Source organism: Trachemys scripta, chromosome 20 (assembly GCF_013100865.1).
Source record: "Trachemys scripta elegans isolate TJP31775 chromosome 20, CAS_Tse_1.0, whole genome shotgun sequence".
In the NCBI taxonomy this organism is placed as follows: Eukaryota; Metazoa; Chordata; order Testudines; family Emydidae; genus Trachemys; species Trachemys scripta.
In genome coordinates this window covers 18,680,814-18,702,321 of record NC_048317.1, presented here as the reverse complement: position 1 = coordinate 18,702,321, position 21,508 = coordinate 18,680,814, and the positions used below count along the sequence as shown (strand labels likewise).

At 40.3% G+C, this 21,508-nt stretch overlaps 1 long non-coding RNA gene across 1 annotated transcript; it reads right to left on the bottom strand.

The window, feature by feature from the left end:
* Positions 1-1,251: 1,251 nt before the first annotated feature.
* On the bottom strand, positions 1,252-21,275 carry LOC117868157. The gene is made up of 3 exons (XR_004643576.1): positions 18,101-21,275; positions 10,996-11,029; positions 1,252-2,429 (listed from the first exon to the last, which is right to left on the bottom strand). It is a non-coding gene; the product is annotated as an uncharacterized LOC117868157 (long non-coding RNA).
* Between the last annotated feature and the right edge of the window lie 233 nt (positions 21,276-21,508).

Here is a 21,508-nt window from a genome sequence, read left to right as displayed (position 1 = left end):
AGGGAGGAGAAACTGCTTCTGTAGTTGGATAGCCATTCACAGTCTGTTTAATCCTGAGCTGATGGTGTCAAATTTGCAAATGAACTGAAGCTCAGCAGTTTCTCTTTGAAATCTGGTCCTGAAGTATTTTTGCTGTAGGATGGCTACCTTTAAATCTGCTAGTGTGTGTCCAAGGAGGTTGAAGTCAGTTTTAAGGTTATAAACTAAGTCAAGAACTTCCCAGCTCATTCTGCCCAGCACTAATGAGAAGAGCCTGCAGGGTCAGGATACTCTGTTTCCTTTAATTCATCAAATTTTCCCACACAGGTACCAGTAAACATGCCGACCTCAACATCTTGTCCCAGATCTTGAACTTTCATTTCTATTAAGTTGATAGGGTTGACTGATTTTTTCATCTCTGTGGATACTGCTATATTGGAATGTTGGTAAACTGCGCTGAGAAGACAGTAAAGGAAAAGGAATCCACTTCTGTCTCTAGTAAGGTATGCATTCAGAATTAAAAATAAAGTCCAGCTGATTGTCATGACTGGTCAGAACAGCTCCCATAGGTGAAAGGGACTATAAACTGCATCTGTGCCTGCATTTTGTATGGCAATTCCCTTTCTCCACATTTTTGGTACCTAACACTCAATGCCTGAAGTCAGTTCAGCACATACTTTTGGCACAAGCAGCGAGTGTTGCAGTTGTGGACATCTGCATTCCGGCAGGTATTTCGATTAACTTTTTTTTTTTTTTTTTTTAAATTGCACCACTGCAGCTGACAGTAAAACCAAGATGATACTAAATTCCTCTTTCAGTCACTGATGTAAGTTCAAAGTAAGTGACTCTTTTACACTACTGTAATTCCAATCAGGACTTGGCCCTTAATTGGGGCAAAGAGACATGATCTCAACCAAGAACGTTTGAGTTTAATTGTTTTGATTTGTTTTGGGGATTCTCCCCCACCCCCCACCCCCATAGCCAAAGTTACTGAACCATGCTCCACAGGAACCACTGGATAAAGTTTAATTTTATTGATATTTTCACAGTTGAGTTGAGCCAATACAACATCTTCAGAACATCTAAATGAGCTACATGTATTTTGAAAACTAGGGTGGAAAATATTTTAGCTGAAAGCTGAGAGCTCGTATACAGATTGGTTATGAATGGTTATGACAGAGGATTCCTCTTGGTTTAGCAGGGAAAGGGTGCTGCATGGAGATCAGGTGACTTGAAAAACACCCAGACCTTTGGAAAACAGCCACAAAATACTGACTTTAGATAGATGTTTATTAGAGGAAACTGGCCATTACAAAAAAGGACCAATAAAAACATACAATACATATGCATAGTTTTCAATACACTGCAAACTACAACAGAGAACACTGTAAATACACTTACAACACCCACCTTTATATTTTGATACACATGTAGTTCATTTCTTGGATCCCATGCTGTCTGATCAGCAGGTACAGGAACTCCTTGAAGAGGACAGCAGTCTAAACAATGCTATTGTTGCATCATTTTTCTAGCTGTCATTTGTCCCTTTTTAATAGTGCCAATGTATTCCAAGACAAAAGAAGGCCTTTTTCTTCCAAAATATAGATTGAATACATTGTTGTAGCAGTTAATGCTTAATTTGAGAATTCTTGTAGCAACTCTGTTTAACCTGCACCATTAATGTATCCACAATGTTCTCCTGAATCTCTTCCTTTCTAGTCTGAATTCTTATGACTGATTTAGAACAGTAAATAAAAATACAAGATCTAATAAAAGGAAATTTGGGATTGTGCCAATGATCTCATTTTCCTGCTCTCAAACTCTTATGGTTCATTATTTCTCATTAAACATTTCAGCTTCTAAACAAATATTTATCTAGTCAGGGTATCAACAAGACCAATCACATTCATTGGTATGAGGGTAGCAATTCAGGAATTTAAACTGAAGTCCCCTATAAATGAGAAGTCTGTGCAAAACTTGTATAAAGAATCTTGCCATACTTGCCACAGTCACTTTTCATTAGGCTTCACAGCAAACACTACCTTAAAACTTCAATGCACTTAATTACCTGTCCTTAACCACCTATCCGTGATAGAAAGCTGCATTCTCTCACCACAAAGCAGGCAGTGATACTTAATTTGAACATGTACGCAAGCTGCCTGGAGAAAAAAATTGGTACCTATACAGTGCTTTCCATGTGAGATAGGTGAATATGCACTATTCCCATTCTACAGATGGTGAAACTGAGGCAAAGAAGTGAAGTGACTTGTCAAAGGCCACAGAGCAAGTCAGTGGCAGATCAAGTCCTTAATTCCAACCAGCGTTCATTGCTTCAGACCATGCTACCTCTAGACAGCTAAAAATGTGTTCCTAGCTCTTCTTGCATTGTTCTTTAGATCTTATCCTGGTTTCAGCTGCTTTCCATACACTTCACACACTGTTCTGGGAATCTAAGATGAGATAATATTAAGGAAAGTTAAGAGTACAGGCTTTTTGCTGCTTACGTACCATTCTGTTATCAGCTTGCACCTCAACAATGTTGTTTCATTACTTCTTAAAAAAGACATTGCTATTAAGATTTGGAAAATATATAGCAAAACCACAACACTAGAGAAAAGATACTAGCCAAGCAAAAGATGTACTTAGCATCCAAGTCTTCCCATGTTAGTACATTACAGAGGTTTTAAGTTTGATTCATTACCATTAACATTCACAATATTGGCTTCCACTTCTAGTGTAGACTCCAATTATTTGTAGTGTTGCTAAACCAAGCTATCAAAACAATGAATTGGAAATAATTAAACTCTAAAACTAAACAACAGAAGGATATAGCAATTATAAAAAGGACACAAGGAAGAAGAGATGTTTTAGATTATATTAATAACAGATAAGGCAGCCCTAAAGGAGAGTGAGAAAGGAAGACATAAGAATGGCCGTACCGGGTCAGACCAAAGGTCCATCTAGCCCCGTATCCGGTCTACTGACAGTGGCCAATGCCAGGTGCCCCAGAGGGAGTGGACCTAACAGGCAATGATCAAGTGATCTCTCTCCTGCCACCATCTACATCCTCTGACAAACAGAGGCTAGGGACACCATTCTTTACCCATCCTGGCTAATAGCCATTAATGGACTTAACCACCATGAATTTACCAAGTTCTCTGTTAAACGCTGTTATAGTCCTAGCCTTCACAACCTCCTCAGGTAAGGAGTTCCACAAGTTGACTGTGCGCTGCGTGAAGAAGAACTTCCTTGTATTTGTTTTAAACCTGCTGCCTATTAATTTCATTTGGTGACCCCTAGTTCTTGTATTATAGGAATAAGTAAATAACTTTTCCTTATCCATTTTCTCCACATCACTCATGATTTTATATACCTCTATCATATCCCCCCTTAGTCTCCTCTTTTCCAAGCTGAAGAGTTCTAGCCTCTTTAATCTCTCCTCATATGGGACCCATTCCAAACCCCTAATCATTTTAGTTGCCCTTTTCTGAACCTTTTCTAGTGCCAGTATATCTTTTTTGAGATAAGGAGACCACATCTGTATGCAGTATTTGAGATGTGAGCATACCATCAATTTATATAAGGGCAATAATATATTCTCAGTCTTATTCTCTATCCCCTTTTTAATGATCCCTAACATCCTGTTTGCTTTTTGACCGCCTCTGCACACTGCATGGACATCTTCAGAGAACCATCCACGATGACTCCAAAATCTTTTTCCTGACTTCTTGTAGCTCAATTAGCCCCCATCATATTGTATGTATAGTTTGGGTTATTTTTTCCAATGTGCATTATTTTACATTTATCCACATTAAATTTCATTTGCCATTTTGTTGCCCAATCACTTAGTTTGTGAGATCTTTTTGAAGTTCTTCACAGTCTGCTTTGGTCTTAACGATCTTGAGCAGTTTAGTATCATCTGCAAACTTTGCCACCTCACTATTTACCCCTTTCTCCAGATCATTTATAAATAAGTTGAATAGGATTGGTCCGAGGACTGACCCTTGTGGAACACCACTAGTTACCCCCCTCCATTCTGAGAATTTACCATTAATTCCTACCCTTTGTTCCCTGTCTTTTAACCAGTTCTCAATCCATGAAAGGACTTTCCCTTTTATCCCATGACAGCTTAATTTATGTAAGCGCATTTGGTGAGGGACCTTGTCATAGGTTTTCTGTAAATCTAAGACCATCCCAGACAGAAAAATCTGTTAAGACCCATGTTGCCTCAAGGCAAAGGAGGCTGGTGCTGGATGAGTAGATACAGTCTGATATACAACTGTCAGTAAATAACATGGATGGATGAAGCCTCACAGCCAAGTTTTGCCAGGAAACCACTTTGTTCCTCTAAAGATGTGAATATGATATTCTGTAGCCAATGCCTCCCTTCCACAGCAGATTTTATTAGGTATTAGTAATGAAAACATCCATCTCCCAAAGGAAATATCTGGCAATGTACAGTACAACCTCAGAGTTACAAATACCAGAGTTATGAATTGGTCAGTCAACCACACACACCTCACTTGGAACCAGAGCAGCAGCAGCAGGGGGGATCGGGGGGGGGGAGGAGGAGGGGAGGGCGGGAAGGCAAATACAGTACAGCACTATGATAAACAAACTACTAAAAAAATAAAAGGGAAAGCAACATTTTTCTTCTGCATAGTAGTTTCAAAGCTGGATTAAGTCATTGTGCAGCTGTAAACTTTTGAAAGAATAACCATAATGTTTTGTTCAGTTACAAACATTTCAGAGTTACGAATAACCTCAATTTCTGAGGTATTCGTAGCTCTGAGGTTCTACTGTACTGCAAACTGGCAGACCTTATGTATATGGTGTCTTTGGGTTCTACAGATAAGCCAAAATTGGAGTTGAATAGAGAAAATATTTGTTTTGTATCTGATTAATTAGGCATTATCTTGAAATGGTGTAGTATGAAACACTGGGAAAAACACCAAACACTTTAATCTGAGCCAGACACTAACAGGCATGTGTGCTTACAAAACAAAAACAACCAAACCCACTTTCCAAGTAGGAATCAGAAAGGTAGAGGTCTGGGAATGGTGTACAGACTACTTACTGTGTGTTCTTCCTGCTGTACAATGGAAATCTCATGTGAGGCCACTAAAAGATCAGCTATAGAACAGATTGTTACTTTGGTTACTGTCCCTTACCGTCTCATTGTGTCCTTGGGTATGGACAGATTGACAGGTGTACATTTGCTGTCTTCTACTTCAATAGTAAGCTCTTTGGGACCTTTTTTGTTCTGTGTTTGTACAGCACCCAGCCAAGTGGAGCCCAGGGCCATGAGTGGAACTAAGCACTATGGCAATACCAATAAAAGGCAATCTAACAATCTTGGACTCAGTAAGTACTGTCTCTCCTAACACTTCTGAAAACAGAATGAATGGTATTGCACGACACTTCTCACAGGCCTTGTATGCAGAAGGAGTTTTATCAAGCTGCACTGGTGGGAGCCCTACAGTAGATGGGTCTGGTGGCATCAGACACTACAGTTAGACTAACAAACAAACAAATGTTTTTTAGCTAATTCCCCTGTTGTCCATAAGGCCTTACGGTCCCAATTGATGGAACCACAGGAGGCTGAGGGGGCACATGAGCTGCAGAGAATTACTTAATACCATGGAAGGGATTTTCAGTGATGAGCACAATCCATGACACTAAAATTAAAGACAGCAGGCAACATCATATGTAACAGTGTTCCACTGAGTTTACTGACAGAACATCTTGTAGCTAGTCAGGATAATCACAAGGGGTGAATGGGTGAAATGATCACCAATTCTGCAGAAATTATGAATTTTAAGATTCCTCAAGAACTACTTGACAGCTGTGATTCACAACATGGGGCCATTTCTCTGCACGATGAAGGCAACCAGAGAAAACTTCAGTGTGTGGAACTTTGGGGAAGTATGAGCTTGCCAAATCACACAATTCCTTCCCAGTAAGCCACTCTGCATCTGCTGTGCTCCTCCCTCTGGGAAAAAGCAATGGCTGATAGATTTGCATAGTCACAGATCCACCAGTGCTGCCTCATTCCTACCATCTCTACACAATGAAGAGCAAAGATGTAATCCAGACTGAACAAGGGATTCAGAATTTGCAAACAGCCCCACTCCCACAGAAAGCTGCATAACATAAGGGAGGTATTATGGAGCTAACAGTTGTGAAGCAACCTGTTTATGAAATGTACTGACAGGGATAAGGATTTTGGAGTTCACTTTACCAATGACAGCAGAGTGTGTGATGGTTCATTGTTTAATTGGAGAAAAAACAGGAACAGAAGGGGTATTATAAACAAAGGAAGTTATTTATTTAGTATCAAAGTGCTGTGCTGTCTCCACAGAGATGTATACATATTTGGAGAAGGTCTTCTAAGTGACCATATTTTGGTGACAGGAAGCTACAGAGGACGACAGGGGGATTCTTCTTGCTTAATGTAAGTACTACCTATATCCCAGATAGAGATTAGAATGAGGATACATGTGAATTAAATACAAGCAGGGAGGGAGAGGAATTATTCCAGCTTAGTACTAATCTGGACACGAGAACGAATGGATATAAACTGGCCGCGGGGAAGTTCAGGCTTGAAATTAGACAAAGGTTTCTGACTGTCAGAGGGGTGAAATACTGGAATGGCCTTCCGAGGGAAACGGTGGGGGCGACGGACCTGTCTGGTTTTAAGATTAAGTTAGATAAGTTTATGGAGGGAATGGTTTAATGGTCAAACATAGTAGCCAAAGAATACCAAACAATGGTAGGTAAATAATATAATGGCTAACAGGGGTCAGGCTGGAGACTCTTGCCTAAATGCTCGGGGTCTTACTGATCGCCATATTTGGGGTCGGGAAGGAATTTTCCTCCAGGGTAGATTGGCTGAGCCCTGGAGGTTTTTCGCCTTCCTCCGCAGCATGGGGCAGGGATCACTAGCAGGAGGGTCTCTGCCAATTGAAGTCACTAAACCCCAGGATTGGGGACTTCAACAGCAGAGTCCAGGGAAGGGGTAGGGATAATTTTGTGGCCTGCAGCATGCAGGGAGTCAGACCAGATGATCATAATTGGTCCCTTCTGACCTTAAAGTCTATGAGTCTATAAGCAGCAGCAGATGTGGATCCACTTGCAATTAAAAACAAGATTAAAGTTGGAATTTTGCTGGCAAAATCCACCTTATCACGGTTCTAGGAAAAAGAAGAATTCCTTGGAAGCTAACAGTACCTCTGGATATAAATGGAACCAGATGCTTAACTATGTATTCATGAGTATGTACCACCATGAAAATCTTACAATTCTGGAATGAGGAAGATGTTTCCTGCAAGACAGTGGCAGGGGCCTCAGAGGAGGGGTTTACCTTCTCTTGGAGCACGGATCATGCCTCAGAAACAGGTAGATGTATTCCCTAAAATGAAAGGGTGGGCCACCTGTGCACCTTGATGGTTTTTAACCTCCTCCGCTTCTGTGTTTATTTCAATTTTTTTTTGCTAAGTGAGAGTTGCAAAGAAAGTTCCTATCACAATCAGGAAATAAGTTCCTCAGAACCGCAGGCCTTTAGTTTGCTTAACAAAGTGTAAGAGCAGGTTACAAACAAATGGAGGTCATTAAGTAATGGTTTGGAAGCATAATGTATTTGTAGCCACTCTGTATCCAAAAAACTTAAGTCAAACTGAAAAACAGAACATGAGCAGAGGTTTAATCCAGAAAATATGGGCCTCAGAAATACAAAAGAGAGACTAAAGATCAAAACACACAAGAAAATCCAAGTACGCATAATGACAGGTTTCAGAGTTGCAGCCGTGTTAGTCTGTATCCGCAAAAAGAACAGGAGTACTTGTGGCACCTTAGAGACTAACAAATTTATTAGAGCATAAGCTTTCGTGGACTACAGCCCACTTCTTCGGATGCATATAGAGTGGAATAAATATTGAGGAGATATATATACACACATACACATACAGAGAGCATGAACAGGTGGGAGTTGTCTTACCAACTCTGAGAGGCCAATTAAGTAAGAGAAAAAAACTTTTGAAGTGATAATCAAGCTAGCCCAGTACAGACAGTTTGATAAGAAGTGTGAGAATACTTACAAGGGGAGATAGATTCAATGTTTGTAATGGCTCAGCCATTCCCAGTCCTTATTCAATCCTGAGTTGATTGTATCTAGTTTGCATATCAATTCCAGCTCAGCAGTCTCTCATTGGAGTCTGTTTTTGAAGTTTTTCTGTTGTAAAATAGCCACCCGCAGGTCTGTCATAGAATGACCAGACAGGTTAAAGTGTTCTCCCACTGGTTTTTGAGTATTATGATTCCCGATGTCAGATTTGTGTCCATTAATTCTTTTGCGGAGAGACTGTCCGGTTTGCCCAATGTACATGGCAGAGGGGCATTGCTGGCACATGATGGCATATATCACATTGGTAGATGTGCAGGTGAACGAGCCCCTGATGGTATGGCTGATGTGATTAGGTCCTATGATGATGTCACTTGAATAGATATGTGGACAGAGTTGGCATCGGGCTTTGTTACAAGGATAGGTTCCTGGGTAGGTGTTTTTGTTCAGTGATGTGTGGTTGCTGGTGAGTATTTGCTTTAGGTTGGGGGGTTGTCTGTAAGTGAGGACAGGTCTGTCTCCCAAGATCTGTGAGAGTAAAGGATCATCTTTCAGGATAGGTTGTAGATCTCTGATGATGTGCTGGAGAGGTTTTAGCCCCATCAAACTGTACTGAGCTATCTCGATTATCACTTCAAAAGTTTTTTTCTCTTACTTAATTGGCCTCTCAGAGTTGGTAAGACAACTCCCACCTGTTCATGCTCTCTGTATGTGTGTGTGTGTATATACATCTCCTCAATATATGTTTCACTCTATATGCATCCGAAGAAGTGGGCTGTAGTCCACGAAAGCTTATGCTCTAATAAATTTGTTAGTCTCTAAGGTGCCACAAGTACTCCTGTTCTTTTTTCAAGTACGCATACTATCAGAACCACGTTAGATCTGGAGAGAAAAACAAAGGGAATCATGGGAAACACTTTGTTCTGAAGTTCTAGTAGAACTCTACCCACTTCCTTCACTGATGGCATGTAGGTAAGGTTCAGTTGATACAGGTCAGTGCACTTCATCTTTCGAACAGTTTATTAGACCTCTACCTGGAAAGCTGACTAAACATCAAGCCAACAGAGCCCAAAAAGAGGCAAAACTCCTGCCCTTTTAATGGATGTTCATGCCAAAGGGGAAAGTAGCACTAAGATCTCACCTTCCAAGGGCCTGCCCATGTAATAATGTCTTCGCTATTCAGGAGGTTTAAAGCCAGAGTGCTGCACAGGCAGGAGGCTTTACTTCAAGCATGGAAGACTCAGGGAAGCAGTCATGAACAAGGAGAGAGCCAGAGTCATTCCCGATGTCTGCTTTCCCTCTCACAATCCTAATCAGACACACAGTAAGGAAGAAGTGGGCTGTAGCCCACTAAAGCTTATGCGTCTCTAAGATGCCATAAGTACTCCTGTTCTTTTTACAGTAAGGAAGCTGAGCCTTCTCAGTCACTGAACTCTCTACTTAGCTGACAAGGGTGGTGGGGTTTTCACTCTACTTTGCCTTCTCCTTTCTTCCATCCCCTCTTGCATGGCATCAGTCACTTGCACTAGTACTGCAGTATTACTCTGAGTGAGCTCCCCAATGATACATTATAAGTGCGCTCTGAGGTTCCCACTCATCACTTTAGGCATCAATGAAGGGAATTAAGAAAAAATAATCCACAATAGCAGAAATATTTCCCCCATTTCCTGCCATAGAAAGTTGTTTAAGACTGAACCCTGCCCAGCTAAAGAACTAATAGTGTGAACGGTCTTAAAGATTAGCTAGATGCTGAAGATGATTCTGTGAGCTAGACAATTAATTTTCTATATTTGCTAACAGAATTAGTTCTAATATATTAGTAAATGGGAGCTTAAATTTTTCTGACAAAGCAAGGACTGTGGGCCACAAACTATGGTTAGGCTCCTAGATAATAGAAATCCAGGCAATCTAGAAAGTTAAAAAGGAGAAAGATTTTTAAAATGAATGTAACAATATTCAAAATAGTAAACAGAAGAGGCATACAACTTCCTCTACCTTTCATTTATCCTTCCACTAGGTTTTCAAAGTGGAAGGATATATTGCATAAACCCTCTCACCCACCAAAAGTAAAACTGTTTAAATATAAATATTGTGAGTCATGTTCTAATAGCAATTAGACACTCTAGAGTGCAAATCAGTCTGCTATTGGTGCACTTGTTGGGTGGCAGAAGGCGTTCAGCCAAACAGCACATCCCATCAGTTCACTCCTACAACATAGCATTGGAACACCATGATTTCCTAAATTAATGTGTAACAAAGCTCAATTGTTATACAAACCTTGAGAAATTAAGACAAAATATATCAAATTAATTATCACAAATTAAACTTTCCACCTCAGGCTATTTTAAATAAAGAGCTACTGGACCAAAGTTAAGCCTGGTGTAAGCAGAGATTCACTGCAGCTACTTCCCTGTTATTGAATTTTTCTCGTTGAATGTCCTGCAGAGCACAACACTAAGAAAATTTAAACATTTGTGCTTTACTAAGCACCCAAGACACTGGTTTACAAATGTCATGTCATATATTTTAGGAAGCAATTCAGTGCAGCTTAAATTGTTGGGACATTACCAATCATATTTCTGCCTCTGCATCCCAGTGTTTCTCCCAGAATGGTGTTCCATTATTCAGATGAAACATGCACATTTTGATTGTAAAATATTTTATAAGTTTTTCCAATATAAATTCACAGCTTATCCAAGATGCAATTCAACTGATCTAGCCTGATTTCAAATGGTGAATGTATTGACATGGAGAAGAACAGAACAATTATTTGGACGAGATGATTCAAGAATGCCTAAAAACAGCAATAGGGAGGAAATACAAACACTAAACTACACTGCAATTTGAGTCCAATTTGCTCTTCAGAAGCATGAGAATGAAAAACTATTACTACTTACCATACATCTAGATTTGTAGCATCTGATGAATATCCTAAGGGGAGGGAGGCTAAAACGTATTAGTAAACACAGGAGAGAAGACATTTTAAAAACAGACACTACTAAAATGTCATGAATAAGATTAATTTCTGACTGGTGTTTCTCAGTGAAACAGGAGATTAACCAACCATTTCCAAAGCATCTGCTCATTTAATAAGTCATTAACATGGCCATCCCCACTAGTCATGGAAAAATTTTTATACACCGCTACCTTGATATAACACGACCCGATATAACACCAAATTCGGATATAACGCGGTAAGGCAGTGCTCCGGGGGGGCGGGGCTGCGCACTCCAGTGGATCAAAGCAAGTTCAATATAACAGGTTCACCTATAACGTGGTAAGATTTTTTGGCTCCCGAGGACAGCGTTATATCTAGGTACAGGTGTATTAGGACATATATAACCAAAAGGCTTTCACTTCTCCTTTCCTTACACCAGCATCTGCATTCTTTCAGAAAGGAGCAAAATAGAATTCAGCTCATTGACTGAGCTGTGATTAGGGCATAATTTAATATCACAGGGAAGTAAAGGGACCTTAAGCACTGGTATCACTACTTTTGCAGATATTTATAAAGATGTCATTGTCCCGTATACCACAACTGAAATGTAGTCTAAGCATCCAGGTGCCTTTGGCACTGCAGTTCAGTCCCTTATTATTATAATTTGGAGCTAAAGATCTCATATTCCTTTTTTCCAAAGAGCTCTCTCTGAGTGACCAATACTATCAAAGGCTCTATTCTTTCAAGGCAAAGTGTCCCCCCCTACACTAAGCCACAGCAAACAGACTTGGTGTAAGAAGGTTCCTGCAAAGGGGAGGGAATACAGAAGCTTTCCCATCCATGCATACCCCCTTCGATGAGAGTGACCAGTGGATCCATGTAATTGCAGATCCAGACCCCATTCCTGGCCTGACTCTCCTCTGGTGTCCAGAATCCCTCATAGAGCAGTACTCCATGGTACACATCATCCCATGCAAAGACACTAGGAATCCATTTCAAATGGAACACTGAATCCACTGCCACCAGGATATTCCATGCTGTCGAAAAGATTTGCCCCTTAAAAACTGTAATAATCACAAGTAAAACCAATCTGTACCCTATCCCCTAATAGACTGCATCTCCATTTGTGAGCATCAGCTCTCCCCCTTTCCCTCAGTGCTAGCAGTCAGTATTACCTGGCTTCAGCTGATTTATCCAGAAGGAAAAAGGCATTTTTGTTCTTTGCTATTATGGACTATGTATTCTTATTCCTTACCCTACCTTATTCATTCCCCACTGACTGCTGAGATTGCAACAACACACCTCCGAATGTGAAAGACAGAACTGGTTTAGGATACTGAAGCAGAAGTGGGACATTAGAAATGCTGTGTGGTTGTTCCACGTTCCCAGTGGATCGACTATATTCAGATTGTCTGGTCTCCTTCCTCTGAACAATGAGCCACCCACTAAACCATTAGTGCAATTTACTCTGAAGGGAATAGGTGTTAAATCTTTAATATTAGCAGCCTAACACTTCTCTGATATACAGTATGTCCCACAGAGCAACCATTCACTAGCCCTAGGGAAATGAACTGGATGATCTCATAGTTGGTTTCTTGGTTTTTTTTGTTTTTGTTTTTTTTTTTAAATAATATCTTTAACTTTTGTTATACTCTCCTGGTTTTAACACAACTCTAGTAGAGACTTGTTAATCAAGAGCATTTGTAATTGTTACTGGCTATATTTTCATTGTGAATTAACTTGAATGAGGCATGACTCTCACGATGTGCTTATACAGAAATTATGTAAGTTTTATAGGGTTGCTTGCCTCTGGACTCTTGATATGGTGCTCTGAAGCCTTCAGTAAGTTACCAAGCATTGACTTGAAGTGTCCTTTTGAGTCATGCCATCTGCAATGATTGCTAATTCAGAATTACTACACAGCCACAACCCTCATTGGTAATTCTGACAACTACTCTGTCATCAAGATTTAGTTGGGAATTGGTCCTGCTTTGAGCAGGAAGTTGGACGAGATGACCTCCTGAGGTCCCTTCCAACCCTGATATTCTAGGATTCAAGAGCAAAACTCCAGTCATCAGAACTCAGGAATTGCCTTATTCAGTTTTCTGTGTCCAGTTTGTTGTATGATATATCACAATTTTACTATGAAGTCATACAAAATGACTTTTTGCTCTCCTAAGACTTCAATTTATTCATTGTCAGATGCTTGGTTAGAGATCTGAGATGGCAAAAAGCTGGTACATACACTTCAAGCCAGTAAAATGCCTCACTGTTGGCGGGTGAAGGAATTAAGACATCAGATTAAACTAAAGCAGTAAGCATACAGATACATCATTTATATGCTACCACTCTGTTGGTTGCCATGCCTACAAGCAGTTTCTTCTGTCACACTTTTCAAAAGTCAGATTTCAGTCAGGAAACAGGATATTTTTATTAGCCAACAGATTTTTGCCATATTTGTATATCCCCTTAGCAACCTGACTTGTGATTTTTATTTACAAAGATCCATTCATTCCAATGGGACAAACTAATGCAAATAAGACTTGTAATTATAGGCCCAATGAAAGAGGGCAGGACTGAGATGATACTATCCACACTTTAATAGTTTATGTGCATAACCTATCTCAGTTACCTTCTTAAAGTCTAACGTGTGATCCCAGCCATGACCTGCTTCCCCCCCGCCAATAAATCACTACTGCCACCTCATCCTATTCCTCAACACCTGCATTTAGGAAAGTTGAGACGTAGGGAAGACAGGCCTGGAATCCCTAGAATCCTCCAATTTGTTGTTACATTTCCTCCTTCAGGACTACACTCAAAGAACCAGAAGAAGTCCAAGGATATGGGAATGGAGTTCTAAGAAGTCTTTAGTCTTACCACTTCGGGCACTGCATGAATTGGCTGCAGCATTTTCAAGTAAGCAGACCACACATCCCCCTTTCTATGCATACCGTCCCCCCAATTTGCCTGTTTTCTAATACTCACTGGTTGTTATTGTGTGTTTGAGCTATCAAGTTATATCAATTCATTCTATCTGGTAACTCTATTTTAAACAGGGACCACTGATAAAGGAACTCAGGGAGCTGTGCTGGCTCTGTTCTGTAGAGTTAAGCTGCTGATGTCAGTAGTTTGGTATTAAATATATATCCTCCAATGTCTAGACACATTAAGACCCAGAAAACATTGGGCCTACCAGAGTGGGAGATGACCTCTGTACATGGGGTTAGCAAGCAACCGCTGCTTACTCTAGGGATTCCTTGACAGGAGACAGGTGGATGAATGGATTGCTGTAGATAGGAAATGCAATTTTACTTAGAAGCTTGTTCATTAGAATAATTTTGAAAGGGTCTATCAGTGGCTTTACTTTGAAAATAAGGGATGCTTTATATATCACCTCTAGCATGTCCCATTAGTTCTCTGTTGCCCTCTAGTGGCTCTGACACTAACCGTATTAAAGAAACTGCTAAACAAAATACAATGCAATCAGATTAAACATTATGCTTGACTCACTTGACACATGCTTAAGTGTTTTGCTGAATATGGTTAAGCTTAATCACTTTCCTGAAGTTAAGCATGTACTTAAGTGCTTTGCTGAATCAGCACCTACATAATGAACACCCAATATGGCACGTATGGGATACACATGACCAAGAGTATAGCATTAAAAAAAATGCACCAAAACCAGAGTCCCTTTGGAACAAATCTTAGCAGTATTCTAACAGTGCCCCTAGCAGGAAGCTTGGTAGCCACGCCATATATGATGACAGGTTTCAGAGTAGCAGCCGTGTTAGTCTGTATCCACAAAAAGAACAGGAGTACTTGTGGCACCTTAGAGACTAACAAATTTATTAGAGCATAAGCTTTCGTGGACTACAGCCCACTTCTTCGGATGCATATAGAGTGGAATAAATATTGAGGAGATATATATACACACATACACATACAGAGAGCATGAACAGGTGGGAGTTGTCTTACCAACTCTAAGAGGCCAATTAAGTAAGAGAAAAAAACTTTTGAAGTGATAATCGAGATAGCCCAGTACAGTTTGATAAGAAGTGTGAGAATACTTACAAGGGGAGATAGATTCAATGTTTGTAATGGCTCAGCCATTCCCAATCCTTATTCAATCCTGAGTTGATTGTGTCTAGTTTGCATATCAATTCCAGCTCAGCAGTCTCTTGTTAGAGTCTGTTTTTGAAGTTTTTCTGTTGTAAGATAGCCACCCGCAGGTCTGACATTGAATGGCCAGACAGGTTAAAGTGTTCTCCCACTGGTTTTTGAGTATTATGATTCCTGATGTCAGATTTATGTCCATTAATTCTTTTGCAGAGAGACTGTCCGGTTTGGCCAATGTACATGGCAGAGGGGCATTGCGGGCACATGATGGCATATATCACATTGGTAGATGTGCAGGTGAATGAGCCCCTGATGGTATGGCTGATGTGATTAGGTCCTATGATGATGTCACTTGAATAGATAGGTGGACAGAGTTGGCATTGGGCTTTGTTACAAGGATAGGTTTCTGGGTCAGTGTTTTTGTTCAGTGATGTGTGGTTGCTGGTGAGTATCTGCTTTAGGTTGGGGGGTTGTCTGTAAGCGAGGACAGGTCTGTCTCCCAAGATCTGTGAGAGTAAAGGATCATCTTTCAGGATAGGTTGTAGATCTCTGATGATGCACTGGAGAGGTTTTAGTTGGGGGCTGAAGGTGACAGCTAATGGTGTTCTGTTATTTTCTTTGTTGGGCCTGTCTTGTAGGAGGTGACTTCTGGGTACTCGTCTGGCTCTGTCAATCTGTTTTTTCACTTCAGCAGGTGGGTATTGTAGTTTTAAGAATGCTTGATAGAGATCTTGTAGGTGCGTGTCTCTATCTGAGGGATTGGAGCAAATGTGGTTATATCTTAGAGCTTGGCTGTAGACAATGGATCGTGTGGTGTGTCCTGGATGGAAGCTGGAGGCATGCAGGTAAGTGTAGCGGTCAGTAGGTTTCCGGTATAGGGTGGTATTTATGTGACCATCGCTTATTAGCACAGTAGTGTCCCCGTACCAGCACTACAAAAAAAGGATTCTGTGTGGACTCCTCCGGACGGTCGAAACAACAGACTGGATTTCTACATAGATTGCTTCCGTCAATGTGCAAAGGCTGAAATTGTGGAAAAGCAACATCACTTGCCCCATAACCTCAGCCATGCTGAACACAACGCCCTCTACAGCACTACTCATTCACGTGCACATCTAAAGCAAATACTCACCAGCAACCCCCCTCACTGAACAAAACCACTGACCCAGGAAGCTATCCTTGTAACAAAGCCCGATGCCAACTCTGTCCACATATCTATTCAAGTGACATCATCATAGGACCTAATCACATCAGCCATACCATCAGTGGCTCGTTCACCTGCACATCTACCAATGTGATATACGCCATCATGTGCCCGCAATGCCCCTCTGCCATGTACATTGGCCAAACCGGACAGACTCTCTGCAAAAGAATTAATGGACATAAATCTGACATCAGGAATCATAATACTCAAAAACCAGTGGGAAAACACTTTAACCTGTCTGGCCATTCAATGTCAGACCTGCGGGTGGCTATCTTACAACAGAAAAACTTCAAAAACAGACTCCAACGAGAGACTGCTGAGCTGGAATTGATATGCAAACTAGATACAATCAACTCAGGATTGAATAAGGACTGGGAATGGCTGAGCCATTACAAACATTGAATCTATCTCCCCTTGTAAGTATTCTCACACTTCTTATCAAACTGTACTGGGCTATCTCGATTATCACTTCAAAAGTTTTTTTTCCTCTTACTTAATTGGCCTCTCAGAGTTGGTAAGACAACTCCCACCTGTTCATGCTCTCTGTGTATGTGTGTATATATATATCTCCTCAATATTTATTCCACTCTATATGCATCCGAAGAAGTGGGCTGTAGTCCACGAAAGCGTATGCTCTAATAAATGTTAGTCTCTAAGGTGCCACAAGTACTCCTGTTCTTTTTGCCATATATAATAGGTAAAGTGTATTTCAATTCAAGTTTTGGTTTTTAGGGGGTACTTGAGTCTCCTGTTGGCAGCCATCATCTATTGAAAGAGGACATATGTTATCAAATGGAATCTAATGTCAAAACTCCCATGTTGCTATAATACCAACACTACCACTCCTGCTTTTATACAGTGCTTTCATCAGTAGATCTCAAGGCACTTTAGAAATGAGTGTAAGTATCATTACCTCTATTCTACATGTGAGAAACTGAGGCAGAAATAGAAAGTAATTTGCTGGCTTAAGGTTCAGAAAAAACACTTTTGTAAATAAGCTGATTTTTAGGACTGTCAATTAATCGCAGTTAACTCTCACGATTAGCCCAAAAAAATTAATCGCGACTAATCGCAGTTTTAATTGCATTGTTAAACAGAATATCAATTAAAATGTATTAAAGATTTTGGATGTTTTTCTACATTTTCAAACAAACATTGATTTCAGTTACAACACAGAATACAAAGTGTACAGTGCTCACTTTATCTTTTTATGACAAATATCTGCACTATAAAAATGATAATCAAAAGAAATCATTTTTCAATTCACCTCATACAAGTACAATAGTGTGATCTCTATCGTGAAAGTTCAACTTACAAATGTAGATTGTTTTGTTTTTGAGTGCAGTTATGTAACAAAAACAAAACAATGTAAAGATTTAGAGCCTATAAGTCCACTCACTATGAGCGCATGAAGTAAGAGTATATTTAGAGAGCACAACTTGTATCATGGCCCCAAAGCACTCACAGTACTCCATTCGCATTAACTAGATGGCTAAAGAATGTGAATCTGCAGGGTAGTGATAATTCCCCCTGCTTGAGGACAATATTCTAAATTCTGCTTTTCCAGCAGAGCCATGTCAAGTAGCTACTAATCAGGCGTGTCAATTTTATGGCAGTCCAAGTTATAGGATTTAAACAGAAATAGCAAGAACTATGTTGTTTAAAGATGGCCTGACACGCTGCACCGCTCCTCTATTGCCACATCCTGCTTATGGAAACAAAACTCCAAGATGGGAATGTTTACCTGTTAACTGGGTCCCAGCACACACATTCCTGACGGGTTGATCTTGCTCTTGATAGGCAGCAAACTCACCCAACTGGAGGAATTAAAGTCTCTGGTGTCCTCTGGGGGTTTTCCTTCACCAGTTGAAAGTGATTCTATAATACATCTCAATTAATAGAACTAATTAAATAGTTTCAGAATTAATCCTGCACCTTACTTTCTAGTCCAGCTGTCTTTAAAAAAACAGGAAATTTAGTCAAGTTGTAAGAGCAGAGAAACGCAAGCTGAAGTCCTAATTTGTATTCCGGCTCCGTCCCTGATTCATAACTGGACAAAATACCTGATTTAATTTCCTTGTCTGTAGAAGATAGATAATACAACATCTTGTGAGCTGGGGAAGACTTAATGAATGTGTTATAAAATTACCTGGAGATCCTCAAACAGAAGGAGCAAAAAATAAAAATAAAAAAATAAAAAAAGAACACATGCAGTATCCTGCAGTCTTGTAAACTACTTTATGTTTATGAGAGTTGCCAATATGAAAAACATTTTACATTGTACAGAGCAGTGAACATTTACTGGCATAAACAGGCCAGATTAGCTTCAAAGTTAATTGCACCTAAAAAAAAGCCTGCACTGCTGTTTTGAAAATAAATGGATAGTACAGAGATGACCAAATTATTCAAATATCAACCTTTGTGCTTATCCTATAAAAAGTGTATGGTAACAAAGATACTGGACTTTAAGAAGAAAACTCACGTAAGCAAAATTTAAAAAGTACCATAAGATACTACATTATGTTCTTAAGACTGTAGAAAAACCACAGTAAGATACATTATCGTCTGAGAAACAGCAGGGTCAGTTTTAGCAAATCTGAAGCTCACTGACAAGCCATTCATTTGTGGTTCCCCCTCCCAGCTGCAAACGTCAAGATTTAGTGTGCAAGCTACTACCATCCTTCCCCAAGCACCCCGAATTCCTTTAAAATACCTTTGAAGACCTGGTCACAGCTAATTGTGTGCAGAACTGAACTAAGATAGGTAAATAGTGGGTGGCAGCGTCCAGCTAAAAAGGAGAGGTGAAAAGTGGAACCTGTAGCACCTGACAGCCAAAGCCACAATGGAGGAGGAAATATCTTTATTTCCCAGGGGCCTCAAGTTATCACTTCCGGACTTTTTCAATACAAACCAGCAGAAGTAGGAGCAATGAACATCACACTGGCATTTCAACCTCTTCCTTGTACAAGCACCCTACGTGTGGCAGTTTCAGTCTGAATCAGTACTGAGAAGAAAAAAAAAAATTGGCTTTATAATTACAGGCATAGCCACAAGGGGGCAGTTAGGATTGCATCCTCAACTTTAACTTTGGCATTTTCTTATCTGAGAGCTTAACGCTGCCATGTTCTCTAAATGATAATTCCACAGAAAAGCTTACTTTAAATTCTTTCCTGAAAGACTAAAAAGCTTAAGTGTCCTAGGAAATTACAGACATCTGAATTTAAGGAAAAAAGTCTCTTGAATTAGGGAAAAGAGAAACAGAAATCCAATCAGAACAGGCAGATTTTCTGTTTCTGCATCTTCAGGGGATTAACTCAGAACCAAGTGGATCTTTGCAGCAATCCTTAAATAAAATCCAAAAGCAAATGGGGAAAGAGGGAAAGCAAAAGATTTGAGGGAACACACTCCCAAACTGCACTCTAAAGTCATATCTGGTGAGAATTCAGTGTCTAATTTGTAATGGTAAGAACATGGGGAAAAAAAGACAACTCTGGAATACCACTTGTGCTGATTGGCAGCACGATGGGAGTAGAAATATTTGCATTATATACAAGCATTTCTGTAGTACTGAGCACAACAAAATGACTTCTTAGTCCTCTAAGTAAGTCTACGTAGGCCTCCGTGATGAAATTTTTGATCTAGGTTTTTAAAGTTGTATTCAACCAGTGAGTTCCTCGTGCAACCATGAGCATCCCAGGCTTTATTTTCTTCAGATCTGGGCTCAAGATAGAAACTCAGTAGAGACTGGAGTGAAAAGAAATAAGCACAAAGATGGTCTGAATAATGACTTTCCTTGTGGAAAACCAGGAAATGGGATTTTCAGAAAGGGGTTCACAGGTCACTTATTTTGCATGCAGGAAGACTCAGAGAGCACCTTAAGCAAGAGCATATCATTCAGAGCTGCTGCATTTTCCATCAACTATGTGCTCCACAACTGAGATAGGCTTATGTCTGAAGGATCTCCGAGAGTGGCTCAAATAGACTGACTGCCCTCTGGCTTCCTCATCCACAAGTGCAGCAAGTCGCTCCAGTCACTCAGCCATGGGTTGGACAGGTGGGAGAGCTGTTCCCGGACACTAAATGTGCTCTCTCAGTTTGCAGAGCTTGCAGCTGTTCTATCTTTGGGACAGTTACCAGTATTATAATAGCATGAACAGAAAAGCCTGGGGCCCTGTACTAATTTATGGATGATGTGCTTGGGTAAACAGGAATGGCCTCAAATTCAGAGTCTCTTGGGGTCACTGACATCAGCAGATGCCCACATCATTAGCTCCATATGGGAGTGTTGCCTATTACAGCAACTTGATCACTTTGTGTTGAGAGGATCTTGGTTACTAAAAAATAAGACCACACAAGTTTTTCTGGAGAGCGGATAGTTATTCTGGTTAGAACATTCTCTTTGGGGATCCTTTGACACTAGAGAAAAGCTTACTAATTTTGTGGTAACTAAGAACTCTATATTCTGTACCTCCTCATGAGTGCTAGTTCCTACTTCTCCAAGGGGAATGTGGCCCAAGTTTCTCCTATCTATGAGGTTCTCTTCTCAATGTGATGCCGAAGGATGGGAGAGGGTCCTCTGGTGTCTGATTAACAAAAGAACCTGATTTGGATCCAGACTTTTGCAGATGGAGTGACCATCACAAGAGAGGTAGCCAGACAGATATGATGTACAAGAACTATTTCAAGCAGCTGTTCTAAAAACTGTCCCCAAATAACAGATGCCTCCTTTATAGCTTATCTGAAAGATTCTTCCCAGCTACAATACCTCTGTATTTTTCCATACTGCCCTTGGTATGCAATGGACCTCCATAGACTCTCAGAATATCAGGATTAGAAAGGACCTCAGGAGGTCATCTAGTCCACACCTCTTCTCAAAGCAGGACCAATCCCCAACTAAATCATCCCAGCCAGGGCTTTGTCAAGCCTGATCTTAAAAACCTCTAAGAAAGGAGATTCCATCACCTCCCTAGGTAACCCATACCACCCTCCTAGTGAAAAAGTTTTTTTTCTAATATCCAACTTCAACCTCCCCCACTGCAACTTGAGACCATTACTCCTTGTTCTGTCCATATCCCAGCCCAACAAGCCACATACCTCCTTTCCTCACACTTTTATAAGCTCACCAATGAGTATTTGGGAGAAATTTGAATGA